The sequence below is a fragment of the Ceratotherium simum genome, chromosome 33, assembly GCF_057802395.1.
Source record: "Ceratotherium simum simum isolate JZ-2026a chromosome 33, ASM5780239v1, whole genome shotgun sequence".
Lineage (NCBI taxonomy): Eukaryota > Metazoa > Chordata > Mammalia > Perissodactyla > Rhinocerotidae > Ceratotherium > Ceratotherium simum.
In genome coordinates this window covers 32,468,903-32,484,658 of record NC_141932.1, presented here as the reverse complement: position 1 = coordinate 32,484,658, position 15,756 = coordinate 32,468,903, and the positions used below count along the sequence as shown (strand labels likewise).

At 48.4% G+C, this 15,756-nt stretch overlaps 1 long non-coding RNA gene across 2 annotated transcripts; it reads right to left on the bottom strand.

The window, feature by feature from the left end:
• Positions 1 to 10,182: 10,182 nt before the first annotated feature.
• LOC147912930 (uncharacterized) lies at positions 10,183 to 14,775 on the bottom strand. Of its 2 annotated transcripts, none has more exons than XR_015549532.1 (2): positions 13,140 to 14,775; positions 10,183 to 12,835 (listed from the first exon to the last, which is right to left on the bottom strand). It is a non-coding gene; the product is annotated as an uncharacterized LOC147912930 (long non-coding RNA). The 2 variants fall into 2 exon arrangements; XR_015549533.1 differs by having other exon boundaries at positions 10,183 to 12,737.
• Between the last annotated feature and the right edge of the window lie 981 nt (positions 14,776 to 15,756).

The following is a 15,756-nucleotide window of genomic DNA, read 5'->3' as shown; positions in this document are numbered from 1 at the left end:
CGAGCGAGGAGCCCAGTGCCTGCTGGTATTAGTTGGCCACAAGGCCTTGATCCTCAGAACTCCTAGCAGCTCTTGTGACCAGGGCTCCACAGTGGGCTCTGGACCTGTGTGGGCATTTCCTCTCCTCCTCCCCCCGACGTTGGAACAGATGGAGCTTTTCCAAGACTGTTTCAATTTGTCAATCTCATGTCAGATTTTTCATTGTGTATTTTTTCAATTAAGTTAATTGAAGTGAAAAGTCCCATTATATGGAGAGTTCTACTTTCCCAACTGCCTCACGACTTTCAACCACAAAGGCACTCTCTTCCTCTCTTTGGTTTGACTTTAAACACTGTTTGCTAAGCATTTTTAACTGTCCCAATATAAAAGCAGCGCAACTGATTTCCCACACTGTGAAAACGCGTAGAACCTGCTGTGCATGTGTGTTTGTTTATTTGTAACTGTTTAAGCTCTAGCAAGAACCTTATCTTTTTCCCCTTAAATCCCTTGAAAGTCTTCAGCCTCCCTGAGTGAAGCTGGCCACAACCCCGGACTCAGTCTACTTACTTGTAATTATCTTCAGGTGCAAAAGAATTCCTAATGCTTCAAATTCTTTTTCTACTGTATTGAAGTAAATAGACATAATTTACTATTGAAAGCACTCCTGCTCTGCCGGTTTGGTGGGTGGGAGCTGGCATTTGGGATATTGTGTAATGTATAATGCGTCTGAAATGAGCGGTTCTGATCCAGTCAGCATCAAAGGCAATTTCACTTGTAGGGCAGAATGCTTGCAAATTAAGTTGCATATCTTCACGAAGGCAAGGAAGGGCATAAACTGTGGAAATATTGACTTGGATTCTGCTTTTTGTAGAACTTGTTTTGGATGTGTATTCAGAAACATATTTTCTCCGAGACAGAACCCTATATTTTCTGGCAGAGAGATGTTTGAAAGACGTCTTTGGTAAGGATCGTTTTTCAGATGTTATGGAAATAAAATCAATAGGGGCTAATTTCTGCTTGTCACTTTCTATGAATGTTGCCTGATGGGGCTGCAGACCAGCCACAAAATGAGGCTGGGACTGCTGCTCCCTGTTTCTCCGTTCTTTCCTCTCCAGCCCAGGAGATGCAGAATGGCTCTGCCCAAAGGGACGTCCAAAGGTGGGGCTTGCTCAGAAACGACAAGCTGGGGAAGTTATTCTTTGGCCAAGAGGCGAAGAGGAAATAGTTAGGAAGAGGAACGGTTATACACAGGTTGCCAGGAGAAGATGGAAGAGAGAGCTGACGTCTACAAGAAAGCAACGTTATTGGGGGTGGCCCAGTGGCGTAGCGGTTACGTTCATGTGCTCCGCTTCCATGGCTCCGAGTTAGCAGGTTTGGAACCCTGGCGCGCACCGACGCACGGCTTGTCAAACCATGCTGTGGCGGCGTCCCACATAAAGTAGAGGAAGATGGGCACGGATGTTAGCCTAGGGTCAGTCTTCCTCAGGAAAAAGAGGAGGATTGGCATGGATGTTAGCTCAGGGCTGATCTTCCTCACAAAAAAAAAAAAAAAAAACCCAACGTTATTGAATTGGAGGGTGCCAACTGCAAGATGGAAGATGTGTGAATTTACCTGGAAATCTCACTGACCCGGGGCCAGTTGCCCGCCCACTTCAGGAAACAGCACATGCTCTGTCTCTCTGGCCTCAGCACCTCCTCCTTCTGGCCCTTGCCTGCCTCAGTTGATTTCAGGAATCAAATTCCAGACCATTAGGAGTAAATTACTCAAAGTTGTTGCCCATGGAGTCCTTTCTTCCTCCCGAGAAAACAATTGGTTTGCACAAATTCACTTAAAACTCATGCCAATGTCAGTCCTTTGGAGCGCTCTCCCGCCCAGCTCTTCCCACACACTAGGTAAGGAAACTGAGGCCTGCCAACCTCTCTCAGCAGGGTGCCTGTTCTTCGTACCATGAGTTGAACCTTGAGGACCAAGTCACTGGCCTCATAAGTCCTCAGGTGGACGCCAGCCACTTATTCCCATGAAGAACCGTACAACATCTGCTACCAACCAGGAGTCGAGGCCTCAACGCACTGCTGGATGCCCTCCGGGGCCCCGCCCCAGTCCAGGCTGCGTCCCTCTCGGACCTTCTGTGCTGCCAGGCCTGTCACTGCAGGCCCCTGTACCGGGGCTTCCTCCCTTCTGGCTTCTTATCTGGTGTCAACAAGGGGAGGCCCTGTCAAGCGCTGCAACGGCTGGGCGAGAGCGGCGAAGGTGCTTCTTTTTGTAATCCGGCCCTGCTTTAGACCCACGTTTCTGGCCGTGGCTGATTCCTCCATGACCACAGCTCCGGTGGGACAGTCTCTTCTCAATGCGTCAAGCTCTCCCTGGGCTCTAGTAACTCCATTCCTCCCTGTAAGCCTTCATCCCAAGGGATGGGGCACTTTGTGGCTAGTCTCCAGCTGCTTCAGCATCTCTTGTCAGTTCTCTTAGCCCTACCCACAACACTGTAAGTTGTCCCTCATTCAATTCTCTTCTCTTGAACCCCCTGGGGTGCATTCTGTTTCCTGTCTATATCCTGCCTGATAGAAACCTGCAGTCTAAGTTCAGTATAGATAAGGAACCCTGGAGGTTTAAGTGGTCAGGGAGGTCTTCCTGGGAAGGATGGAGCTTGAGCTATTCCTTGAAGGATTTGATGAGTGTGTAAAGAATTCCAGACAATGTGAAAACTGAGAGGAGAATAGCTTGTATCTGTCTGGACTCAGTTAGTTTTATGCCATTTGCAACTAAACAACTTGGCTTAAGTAAAAATTTATTGGCTCCTATAACTAAAAATCTAGGGGTTTCAGGTATGGCTGGATTCAGGAACTTAAACAAAATTATAAGACTCAGTTTCTTTTCACATCTTAGCTGTTTCTTCCTTGTTGGGTTTATTCTCTGGCAAGCTCTTTCTCTTTGATACAGAATTGACCACAAGAATCTCTAGCATATTCCATCCTATTAGCTCACAGTCTCAGTAGAAGCAGAATGCTTTTTCTTTTAATACCCAAGACAACCTCTCCCAAAGGATCCCACTGGCTCTATTTGGGTCAGATGCGCACATACACGTACACATACACGCCTGTACATGCATGCTCATATGGCCAATCACTGTGTCCAGGAGAGTGGCCCTGGTCAGGCAGTAGGGGCCTTTGGATTAAGTATGCCACCATGCTGGAAAAGGGTAGCTTCCAGAAGGAAGGGCTGTGGGACAGGCAAACAAAAGGTCACAGAGGTCCACTTAGATCGCAACTTCTCCACCTACCTGGGCTCAAAACCACCCCAGGCCCATGGAATGATGCTCAAAAAGACACTCTCAATAAGCTGACCCTGAATCCGAACGTGGGCTCTAACAGAAGAGTTTGCTTGAGATGCCACAACTTGGAGAAGCACTTTGCTGAGAGAACGTCCTCTGCCTCCTGAGACCACCTCTAAAGCTTTCAGTCCACATGCCTGCTTGATGCAGCAGACCACAGTTCAGTTCTGGACGTCAGAGAACTGAAAGTGATGACAGAAGATCACACCTTCCTCCCACTCCCGCCCTGCCAGTCACTCCCTCCCTCCCACTGGAGGGAGACAAGGCTAATAGCAGTCTTTTTGTTTCGAAAACAATTTAAAAACTTGTGTTAGCATTTGGCCTAGGACCACAGCCAAATGACCTTCCTGAGCTTCATCTCCTTGATTTGATTTTAATTGTCTTTGTCCTTAACCAGTCACCCAGTGACTTCCCAGAAGGTAGACTGTGACTTCCTGGAACGTTTGTACTTTTACAAATTTATCTTATTGATAGCTTTGAAAGCAGGGCAACTGCCTTAGAACAGCAGACCATTCAGCCCACCGTGCAGACACAGAGGTGCCAGCTTCTGGGGAATTCCCCGGAACATTCTCACAGGGAAGGAACGTCCGTGTGCTGTGGGGCAGAGAGGTGGAGAGTGAGAAGGAGCAAATGGCACACAGGTGAGAAAGTTAAGAGTCTGTTTCTAAGATGCCATGGCTTCACGGGGCACTTTTCCAGGTGATCTCAGGAGACGGCAGGCCTGGAGCCACGTGTCTGTCCAATGATCAGCTCGACGCCCGACTTTATACGCCAGCATCCCCCTTGGACTCTTTCTTGGCCAATTCAGCATCGTTACTTCCCCCGTGAAATCGGAATCCTGCTGTCGGCCCGTCTTGGGGCCGTGTGTCCCGACCCCGCCGGGAATCCCAGGCTGGGGTCACGGAGTGCCCTTACCAACAAGCCAGAAAAGTCAGAGCACACCAGGGATTTGTGGCATGTGGAGCTAGAAACCCATGACCCGGAGAATTCTCAAGGCAGGTCCAGGGTGGGGCCTCGCCCACCGAGGAAGACCACGTGTGGGAGTGATTTCTAGTGCACCAGAGAAGAGCTGAGGGACAGCTGCACGCTTGCTCCGGGCCATCCCCACACCGGCCCTCAGAGGGGACCCGTGAGAGAATAAACAGAGACTCGGCTGGTCCCCGAGTGCTGCCAGGACCTCCCACTCTCTTTAAATCTCCCCTACTCTTTGACGTAGGCTCTGATTTCCATTTTAAAAAGGAGGAAACTGAGGCTTCTAAAAGTAGAGGAATTTGAGACTACACTGCTGATTAGTGGGAGCATCAGGATTTGAACCCACATTTTGTTACTCCAAATCCTGAGAGCCTGACTGCTGTATTTGACTCCTGTTACAATCTCCTGAACAAGGCAATTTCCAAGCAAGGCAATCTCTGCCTAATAGACAGAGCGCTGGTGGTAGGTATGAAAAATTTGATTAACCAGAATATTTACCAAATGGGCACTTGTGGTTAATGAAGACCTTCTTTGAAGATTGGGGTGGGAGGGAGGGTAGTAACCATAACCATACTAGCCAACCTCTGTGAAGGTGTACGAGGCTGGATCACAGCTCTCCAAAGACATCCATGTCCTAGTCCCTAGAAGCTGTGAATATGCTACATTATGTAGTGAAAGGAATTCTGCAGACACGATTAAGTGCAGTAACAGATGTGATTAAGTTCATGATCTTGGGACGGGGAATTATCCTGAATTATTTGAGCGGGCACAGTGCAATCACAAAGGTCCTTGTAAGAGGGAGGCAAGAGGCTCAGAGTCAGAGAAGGAGAAGGGATGATGGGCACAGAGTCAGTGAAGGAGATGTGATGATGCTCTGCTGTCTGCTGGCTTTGAAGACGAAGGATGGGGCCACGAGCCAAGCAATGTGGGAAGCCTCTAGAAGCTGGTGAAGGCAAGGAAAGGGATTGTCCCCTGGAGCCTCCAGAAGGAACCAGCCCTGCTGACACCTTGACTTTAGACTGAAGAGCCTGATTTTGGACTTCAGACCTCCATAACTATAAGATGATGCATTTGTGTTATGTTAAACTGGTAAACTTGTAGTACTACATTACACAGCAAGAGGAACCAGTGCAATGTGCTTGTAAACTGTCATGTACAAATGAATCACCCAGGACACAGGTACAATGTGGATGCTTATACACAGGCCCGCAGTGGGGCCGAAGGTCCTGTGTTTCCAACAAGCTCGCCTGCGATTCAGAAGACGCTGCTGCATTGATCATGCTTTGAGGAGGAGGGCTTTACACGATGGCATCTCCCTTAATCATCATAGCGACTACAAAGTAGTCTTTAGTTTCCACGTTACAGTTGAGGAAATTGAGACTGCGAGTTGAAGTACCTGGTCCAAGGCCAAGCAGACAGCAAACTGCGCAGCATGGAGTTGAATTTGATTTTGTCAGGTTTTAACACCAGTGCTCTTTCCACCGAGTTCAAAAACTCTTCTCTGGGGTAAAACTGAAGGAGGGTTTGGGATCTGGGTGGTCCTCATTGGACGGTAACAGTGGGTCAGAGTGTGAGCTGCACACTTTCCTGGCTTATGGATATGATTACTCCTTCACACATGAGAAAAACTGAGGCCAAACGTGTTTAATTTGCCTCCAGTAAAGGCTGTGCCTAATTTAACCATGTGAATTCAAGTCCACCTTTGGGTTTGCAGGATTATATTAGCTATAAAGAAGAGCGCTGTGGGGTTTTTTAATCCTGCAATGTCTTGCCATAAGACATTTTGGAATCCTTCTTTGGTGGATATTAAGAAATAGTAGTATTTGCATTGGAACTCTCTCCAGCTAGAAAGCCATTCTTTTATTTTTTCTTTAACCATTTTTGAAAAATACTCATTTGCCCTGTAACAAACAACACGAGGTGACTTGTCTGTGAAGCTCATCACACTTGTACTGACTTATATCTCTCACTTCTTTACCAGATCATCACCTGTGTGAGTCAGAAACTGTGTGGCTTGCTTCACAGCTGCCTTCCCAGGGGAGATTTGCACCATGCCCGAGACATAATAAGAAAATATGTGGATGAATGGATGGGTGTACAGGTGGGCTTTCCCCTCAGCTAGATCAAAAGCTGGGTTGAGAGCATACAGCCACCGTTTCCCCATGTCTTTGAGATCTTCTTTGGGAAACACCAAGTGTAAGCCTTTGTATTTGACATCAGAAGTTTAAGCCCCGGACCTGCCACTTCATTCAGGAGTAACTACAGCCATGTAACTATAGCCATGTGGTTGTGCTTCTCTGAGCCTTAGTTTCCTCCGCTGTCAATCAGAGCTGCAAATGAGAGGAGGATAGGAAAGTACTTGAAAAGCTCTAAAGCAATACGGAAGCCCAAGTAAAAACTCCCTCTAGTGTTTTGTCTGCAGTGAGGCAGCATCGAATGTTGATTGATTTTAAGGTTGGCCCCTTCCCTGCCTGAGTTGGTATAGCCCACTGAACATTCCTGATTCTTTCTCTAACACTGGCATCTCTAAACAGTTTTGATTCAAAGAGAAGAACTTGAGGAATGAGCAACATTCAAGGCAGAAGGGGGCCACCCAGGTTTGTATCCCCAGTCTTGCCTTACTAAATTGTTGCCGTGGGAAAAGTCACCCATACACTGAGCCTTGGTCTCATCGTACATTTCAGGGGATAAGAGCAAGGGCCGTCTCACCAGACCATTTCTGTGCAGCGCTTAGCACCACAGCTGGGACAGGCGGCAGTAGGCAAACAGCGGCAGTTGTCAGTTGGCTGAGGAAACCAGTGACTCCTCCTTGATTGAGGGAGGTCTAGGTCTGCCTCCATTTCTGTTGCTAGTTTCCCCATCTGGTCTGAGCTCAGCTGCCCTAAGGAAATCCAAGGCCCAGCACCCTCTAGAATTCCCTAGCTCCCTGTTCGCATAAACCCAATTTAAGGATTATTTTGGGGGCGGGGGGGGAGCAGACACAAAATGTATCCTTTTATTTCTGCCTTAGTAGAACTGATGACGGCAAACAGAAAATCAGACATTTCTTTATTAATGGAGAAAGAAATAATTAAAACATTGAAAACCAGCCCTACAGGAAGTTTACCAAAAATGAGCTCTCTGGGAACAAAGTGGGACGTCCTTTTCCTCCGCCTGAACCAAAAACATGCTGTTCCTCTGCAGTTCCCTGTGAGCAAAAAGCCCGACAGAAAGAGACGACCAGGTGGGTTCTGAACAGTGATTCCCTCTATTTCATCGCAAGGAAAAACTTAGTTTTTGTTTGACACTTACGATTGGGCTTTCTAATGCAATGGCAGCCTCCCCCGTGGTTAACTCCCCCACCCCCACATCCCACATCTAGAGCACACGTTTGTTCTTCTGTGAGGGGTCCCGAGGGCACACTTATTGTCAGGTCGATATCTCCTGCCCTGACTTCCCTTTGCCAACATACACTTCTAAAACATTAGATCTCACACTTGGTTGTAGCATTTGCAATTTGACAGTCTTGCTGCTTTCATCTACGGACAGCTAGCTTGCTGGTTTTATTTTGCACTTTATCTTTCTTCCAATCAATAAAGCTATGTAACTAGTGTTTAAGATACTACGGTAGATATTGAGGCTGGCAGACAGTACATGCAAATCAATTTTTAATTATGGCTTTAATTTTATATGATGCCATTTAGTTTTATTAGATGTATTAAAGTGAAGCTGTCAGATCACAGGATCTACTGCAGGGGCCAGGGCAAGACACGTCCCAGGGCCGCCCGCAGGTATGTGACATCATTAAACAGGTCATAATCAGGTGGCATTGCAATGTGCATATTGTGCACACTAACATCACGTATGCCTGAGCGGCTCGAGCGGCTTCCTCACCGGCAGCATCTGAGTTAGGGAAGCCGCGGCGCTCAGGGCCGCTCAGAGACCACATGGGACAGTGGACGGCGAGCTGACCAAAACCCAGCCTTGCCACCAACTTGTCCTATGTTAAGTATGTTATTTTGCTTTTCTGAGCCTCAGATTCTGCATGAGTAAAATGAGGATTGTGTCAGTTGGTCTTCTTGGGGAAAAATTAAAAGCAATTAAAACTCAGCCAGGACTATTGGCATTAATCTCCCTGCCCCTGGAAATTAAAAAAAAAAAAAAAACGGGAAAGGAGAAGAGAACAGAGAACAAGGAGTATAAAAGATACTGTTGGTGTTTTGCCTGCATCCTCAAGGATCCCTCCCCCTGACTTCCGTTTTCTTTAGCTTCCAGCAGCTGGAGCCCTGCCTCAGGCTAGAGCCAAGTGACATTCCAGAGCAGAGACTGGAAGGGGGTTCATGCCCCACCCACGGTCTCCCGGGGCTACTCATGTTCCAGAGCCTCCTCAGAATCTTCCCCTCTGGGTCCTGCTTCTCCTGCTTCCTGTGGGGTTCTCCAGAGGGGACAGTCTTAATACATCCCTTGCACACACATCCGCAACTCAGTATATGAGGAAAAAGAGACCTAAGACAGGGAAAGAGAACTGAGGAGCAGAGCGTGTCACAGGCCAGAGAACTCTTGACACCACCGCAGAGTGAAGGGCAGGGGTACCTCACACCCAGATTTCTTCATAAATTGTCATGTGCGCGTGTGTGTATATGTGTGTACAGAATATTAAAGGCTGTTTCCTGTTGTAGCAGGCTTTGACACTCCTGAAAAAGGACCTAAGTGGGATAGAACGGCATTAGGATAACATCTGACTTCTCACAGAAACAGTATTGTCAGAGGGAAGCTGTATTCCTGTGCAAGAACAACTTGCCTGAATTTCCAGAACTGGCCACAAATGCTACATGTAGGCAACCATTAATCAAATAGAAAGGGCTCACCTTCGTAGAAAATAGAATGCGGAGCTTCCTAAAGTGGAATATAAATCAATTGAGCAGAGCACTGTAATAACCAATGGCATAAAATCGTATTGAATGTGTTTCAAAAGGGCAGAGAAATGTGCAAATTTGCTTAATGTCTTAATTTCTTCTTTGTTTTCATTGCCATGAGGCAGAAGGAACATTCTTCAGACTTGTGGAATTTGGAAGGCCTTCTCAAGAGAGTTTTGACGGGCATTTTGGGGCAGAGGGGAGGCTGCTTGAGTGACACTGATCCCAGGAGGTTGGGTCTGCTGCCTTCTCTCTGGATTTCCCCCAATCCAGGCCACAGGCCATTTTCTCCAAGAAGCCTCTTTTCTCTTAGAACAAAGGACCCCCTGCCGTGCTCCCTCCCAGCCTTATTTGCACTGTTCTTGTGGCACTTATTTCCTTATATTAATTGGCTGGATAAATGTGTGTGTCTCTCAAATGAAACTCTTTTCCATTTGTCCATGCACTGAATACATGGATCCTGGGCGCCTTCGACGTGCAGACTGTTCTTCTGAGCATGCTGCCCTGTTTGTTGAGCACCCACTGTGTGTCCACGCTCTTCTCAGCACAGGGAGATCAGAGGTGAACAAGGCACCAAGGCCCTGTCTGGGAACCTGTAGTCTATTGAGGGGAGAAAGTCAGTAAAAGAAATAATTCCTGGTGCTGATAAGGTTCCCCCAAAAATGAATCAAAGCGATGTGATAGGAGACGGGGACAGGGGTTCAGGGACAGTTTGAGGAGCGGACACTGTAACTGAGAAGGAACCAGCCCTGAGAAGGTGGTGGAAGTATGAGCCGGGGAGAAGAAAAAGCAATTGAGCTGAGAAAGTCCCTGAAACAGGGAGAAGGCCGGCGTGGCTGACGCGTGGCGGGCAAAGGTGGAAGCTGGTAGGAAATAAGGCCGGGAAGATGGGCAGGGGCCAGACCGGCAGGATCTTGTGGATGGGAGTGTAGGATCCCAAAAAGGGAACCCCAACTCCAGCCTCGGGAAGGCGCGGACCCACAGACACAGAAGACCGAGCTTGATGCAAACGCAAGAGGTAAGAGGTTTATTAAGCGGAGCTCCGGGTCGACACGTATCTCTCGCAGGAGACAGAGGAGTCGACCCCGAACCTTAAGGGGCAAGCTCTTTTATAGGATTCGGAAGCATAAAGCGGGAAAAGGTTGGCACGGTCTTACATGATTGGCTAATTTAAAACATTTAAACAGTTACATTTTATGGCGCGAATTGCTATGGCGCGCAGCAATTATCAGGTTACACACACGCGTCCCCATCTGGACCCCCTCCACCCTGACCCTCCCAAACTTATCCCTCTGGAGCACTCTCTTGTTCTCAATTTTCCCCGAACAGTTTAGGGCGAGTCTTCTATGAATAGAGTCAGTCAGGATCCATAAACGTTCCCCCTTATACCAGGAATCCTTAGGGTGTGGAGGTGCCTGTCTCTAAGGTATTAACTTTTAAATTTTTAATATAATTTACTTCCTTCATTCCCCACTTCTTCTTTTGTCCCTAGTTCTAATCTTAGAACTTAATTTTCGGTGTCTACTATCAGTGGCTCATTGTGTGGGAGAGCTTGGTAATGGCGTTGGAGCATCATAGCACGCACTGCATTGACTCTTTTTCTTATGAAAGCAGTAATTCTATTGAAAACACATGGTCCGAAGACCAAAAGTAGAAAAAAAATCAGCAAGGGTCCTGCTAGGGAGGATAGTAAGGTCGTCATCCAGGGGGACTTAGTGAACCAGGATTCAAACCAGCTTTGTTGCGCCTCCCTGCTTCGCTGCCTCATGTCTAATCTTTTCTTTAATTTTTGCATTGAATCTCGGACTACCCCTGTGTGATCTGCATAGAAACAGCAGTTTTCTTTAAGGGCCACACAAAGTCCTCCCTCTCTTAAAAACAGCAGATCTAATCCTCTTCTATTCTGGAGCACTACTTCAGACAGGGAGGTGAGGGACTCTTCTAATTTAGAGATGGACTGTTCTAAAGTCCTGAGGTCTTCATCTATAGCATTGCTCAAGGCAGTTAATCCCCTTTCTCCTGTGACTAAGGCCGTAGTGCCAGTCCCTAAGCCCGCGGCAACTCCCAGTCCCAGGAGTACAGCCAGGGTGAGGGATACTGGTTCCCTTCTCCATAATCTGGATCTCTGGTCAAATTCATCCTCAAAACTATTGGCAGTATGATAATAAATTCTAGGTACCAACTGCACAAGCACACAAAAATCTTGTGATGAATTGAATACGCTAGTTGAGATGCAGGGGGTTAGGCCCGTGGTGCAGGCCCACCACCTATTGGGTCCTGGTACCAAAAAATGACCAGGAGTAGTCGGAAGGCTGACTTCAATCTTATTACATAGAGCCTGGTAGCCCGGGGGAATTTTTCCTAAGCATAGTCCTGAACCGGTCCCCGACACATCCGTTAGGGTTAGCCGCCCTTCTTTGCCCCAAAGGCAAGTCGTGTGGTCTGAGGTGTTATTATAGACCCCCATGGTGGCAATTCCTTCATAATAAGGGGGGCTGACCGCTAGGCATAGCCAGCATGATTCAGTCATTTCAGGTTTGGAATCATTCAAGGCGTAGTAAGCTCCCCGTACTAAGTTAAACAGTCTGTGCCATCTTTGCCCAGTAGGTACTGCGGGAGGTGGCGTAGATGGTGGTCGCAGGGCAGATTTGGTGACCGTATCTATGGTCCCATTTAGGGTTATGGACTTTGCCTGGGGGGGTTTGGGGCTATTTAACCCTATCGGTCTGCTGGCGGGAGGTTCTATTCTTAATCTAATAGAGAAGGTCAGGCCTTTATCATATCGGTCTTTGTATAATCTTATTCCCCATGAATGACCATTCTCGGTCCAGGTTTTAATTGTTTTTCCTTTTCTGTGAACTGAATGGTTAAGGGGTGGCACCAGGTATTGCATTCTGAGCCCCGACTCATCTGGTGGCTATAATTTGCTCTAACCCTGATTAAATCCCAAGAAGAGGAGGGTTCCCAATAAGTAGTCCCACTGGTTTCACATCCCCAGTTTTTACAGTAGAAGTCTTCCTTGCCCCCGCACCAGGAGTCAATTGAACGAGGTCTGTGGTGACCGGGGCACACGTAAAAGGAGTATGCCTTTAGTTTACCCTTGCGATGGGGGGAGTGGCATCCTCCGGCTTGTTTTGCCCCCCCTCGTCGACCCATGAAATCCCAGTCGGGGGTTCCTATAGCCAGTTTACAAAGGTCAGGGTGTAAGTCTGGCCACCATGTCCAAGGGGAAGCAGTTTTTTGGATTGACCAGGTTATATCTCCTACCTGGGAGACGACTTGCCACGTGAGCAGTTGAGGAGCGTGGGGGTCAGGATTGGACAAGCTGCTCGCCGTTCCCACGACGCAAACGCAACTTAAGAGGGTTATCAGTCTTTTCCACCTTCCAGAGATCTGCTGCATTCTGGGGTGCCTTCTTTACGTGTGTGGCGTGAATCCAAGAGGTTATACCGTCCACCTTGACTGCTGTGGGCGTAGTGAGGAGCACCACGTAGGGCCCCTTCCAACGTGGCTCTAATGACCCCGTCCGATGTCGTCTCACAAGGACAGAGTCCCCAACCTGGAATTGGTGCGGGATGAGCAGATCACCAGGCTGGTAGGCCTCTTTTAGCTGGTTCCAGATGTCGCGCCTGACGGCCTCAAGTGCTTTCAAGCTGGCTGACAAAGGTATAGAAGGTATAATGTCAGGGTCATGTATCCCTATTTGTGCCAAAGGGGGAGGGGTTCCATAGAGGATCTCAAAGGGTGTAAGTTTTAAGGGTCCCTGTGGGGTGTTCTGGGCGCGGAACAGGGCAAAGGGCAGGAGGGCTGTCCAGTCACTATCGCCGGTCTCTATGGACAATTTAGTTAGGGTCTCTTTAATTGTTCTATTCATCCTTTCTACCTGGCCTGAGCTCTGGGGTCTATAAGCACAATGTAATTTCCAATTGATCCCCAGTTGACTGGCCAGTCCCTGACTTACCTGGGCAACGAATGCAGGACCATTGTCAGATCCAATTACCTTTGGGATCCCGAATCTCGGGAGGATTTCTTCCAATATCTTCTTGGCTGCTAGAGAGGCAGTCTCTTTTCGGGTGGGGAAAGCCTCTACCCATCCCGAGAAGGTATCTACAAATACTAGAAGATATTTATTTCCATACCGGGCCGGTTTGATTTCAGTAAAGTCTATCTCCCAAAAGGTTCCGGGCCTGTCTCCCCGGAGTCTATGTCCAGTGCGGTATTTGGTAACTGCAGCATTTGTGAGAGCGCAAGCTCTACAATCCTTATAAATTTCTTCAGCCGCCTTTCTCAAATCTGGTACCTGGTACGGGGAGGCCTCAATAATTTTAATTAGTTTCTGAGGGCTCAAGTGGGTTAGCCGATGTAGATGTGATAGATATTCTCGCCCCTCTGCAACGGAAAGGTCTTTCTCTTCTTTAGTTAGTTCCCCACCGAGACAGTTTTGTTGACCTTAGCTCCCTGAGAGTCAGGACCATAGGTCCTAGTGCCGCCCGCTTGGCTTCCAAATCTGCTAAGCGGTTCCCTTTGAGCTATGGGGTCGGTGCCTTTCTGATGACCTGGGCAATGGATGATTGCCACCTTTTAGGCAAATGTATAGCCTCTAGGAGGCCCAGAATCTCTTTTTATTTTTGATATCTTTTCCGGCCGAGGTAAGCAGCCCTCTTTGTTTATAAATAGCCCCATGAACATGGGCAGTAGCAAAGGCATACCTGCTGTCCGTGTATATATTCACAGTCTTATTCTCAGCTAACCTTAACGCCTGTGTCAGGGCGATAAGCTCAGCCTTTTGTGCAGAAGTCCCTTCCGGCAAGCTGCTTGCCCACAGAGTCTTTTTCCGTCTACCACAGCAGCCCCAGCCATCCTCTTACCTTCTGCCATAAAGCTGCTGCCGTCGGTGTACCAATTAGGGGCCCCAGCCCATGGCTTATCCGGCAGATCGGGTCGGGTCCCCGTTTCTGATGCCAAGATGTCGCCGCATTGGTGAACAGGTATTTCATCATCCGCTTCGGGCAGTAGTGTGGCCGGGTTTAAGATGGCCGGTGGGGCAAAGGTAATTCTCTCAGTTAGGAGCAGACTTTGGTAGTGAGTCATCCGGGCGTTAGTCATCCATCGATCTGGAGGCTGTCTGATAATGCTTTCTAAGGCATGGGGGGCTACTACGGTTATCTGTTGGCCCAGAGTTAACTTATCTGCATCTTTCACCAGCTGGGCAGTGGGGGCGATCGCCCTTAAGCAGGAGGGCCATCCACTGGCTACTGGATCCAGTTTTTTTGATAGATATGCGACTGGGCGCTTCCAGGGCCCAAGGGCTTGAGTTAGGACTCCCCGGGCGATTCCCTTTCTTTCATCTACATACAAGGTGAAGGGCTTGGTCAAATCTGGTAGGGCCAACGCGCGGTGCCTCTAATAATGCCCGCTTTAGAGTCTCAAAAGCCTTCTGGTGCTCTAGAGTCCAGACAAAGTTCCCACTTTCCTTAGTCAATGGGTACAGTGGAGCAGCCAGGGTAGCAAACCCAGGGATCCACAATCGGCAGAAGCCGGCTGTCCCCAGGAATTCCCTTACCTGGCGAGCGGAGGTTGGGGCCGGAATCTGGGTCACAGTCTTTTTCCGCAAGGCCGGTTAAGCACCTTTGGCCGCCCTTAGTGTGTAGCCTAAGTAGACTACTTTTTCCTGGCACAACTGTGCCTTTTTCGACGCCCGGTATCCCAACTCACCCAACTCGGCCAGGAGGCGCTTTGGTCCCTTCTTCACAGTCTCCCGGGTTTCCGCCGCCAACAGTAGATCATCTACATACTGTAAAAGAGTCACTTGAGGGTTTTTAACCCTATAATCAGTCAAGTCCCTGTGGAGGGCTTCATCAAACAGGGTAGGGGAGTTTTTAAAACCTTGAGGTAGTCTCGTCCAAGTCAGTTGTCCAACGATCCCCATATCAGGGTCGCACCACTCGAAAGCAAAAAGTAATTGGCTTTTTGGGTGAAGCCGTAGACAGAAGAATGCATCTTTCAGGTCCAAGACAGTGTACCATTTTCGTGATGGGGGGAGGGAGCTGAGTAGGTTATATGGGTTTGGCACGGTAGGGTGTAATCCTGCACTCTTTTATTTATCTCTCTCAAATCCTGGACCGGCCTATAATCATTAGTTCCAGGCTTTTTTACAGGCAGGAGGGGGGTGTTCCAAGGAGACTGGCAAGGAACCAGGATTCCTTGTTGGAGCAGCCTCTGGATATGGGGGCGGATTCCTTCTCTGGCCTCTTTGCTTATTGGGTATTGACGCACCCTTATCGGGAGGGCTCCGGCCTTAAGATCTATCACGACTGGGGAATTCTCGTACCCGTCCCTAGTCCCCCGGTTTCAGCCCATGCCGTTGGAAATTCGATCAGCCACTTATCGATATTGAGCCGAGCTCTAGGCTTAGGCTGCTGATGGAGCCGATATTCTTCCTCTAGCTCCAGGGCCAATATCATGGTGGTAGGTGCGGACCAGGATACTGTAGGCCGAGGTTGAGCAAAATCTATTTGAGCTTTCAGTTTGGTTAAAAGGTCTCGACCTAGCAACGGGGTCGGGCATTCAGGAATCAC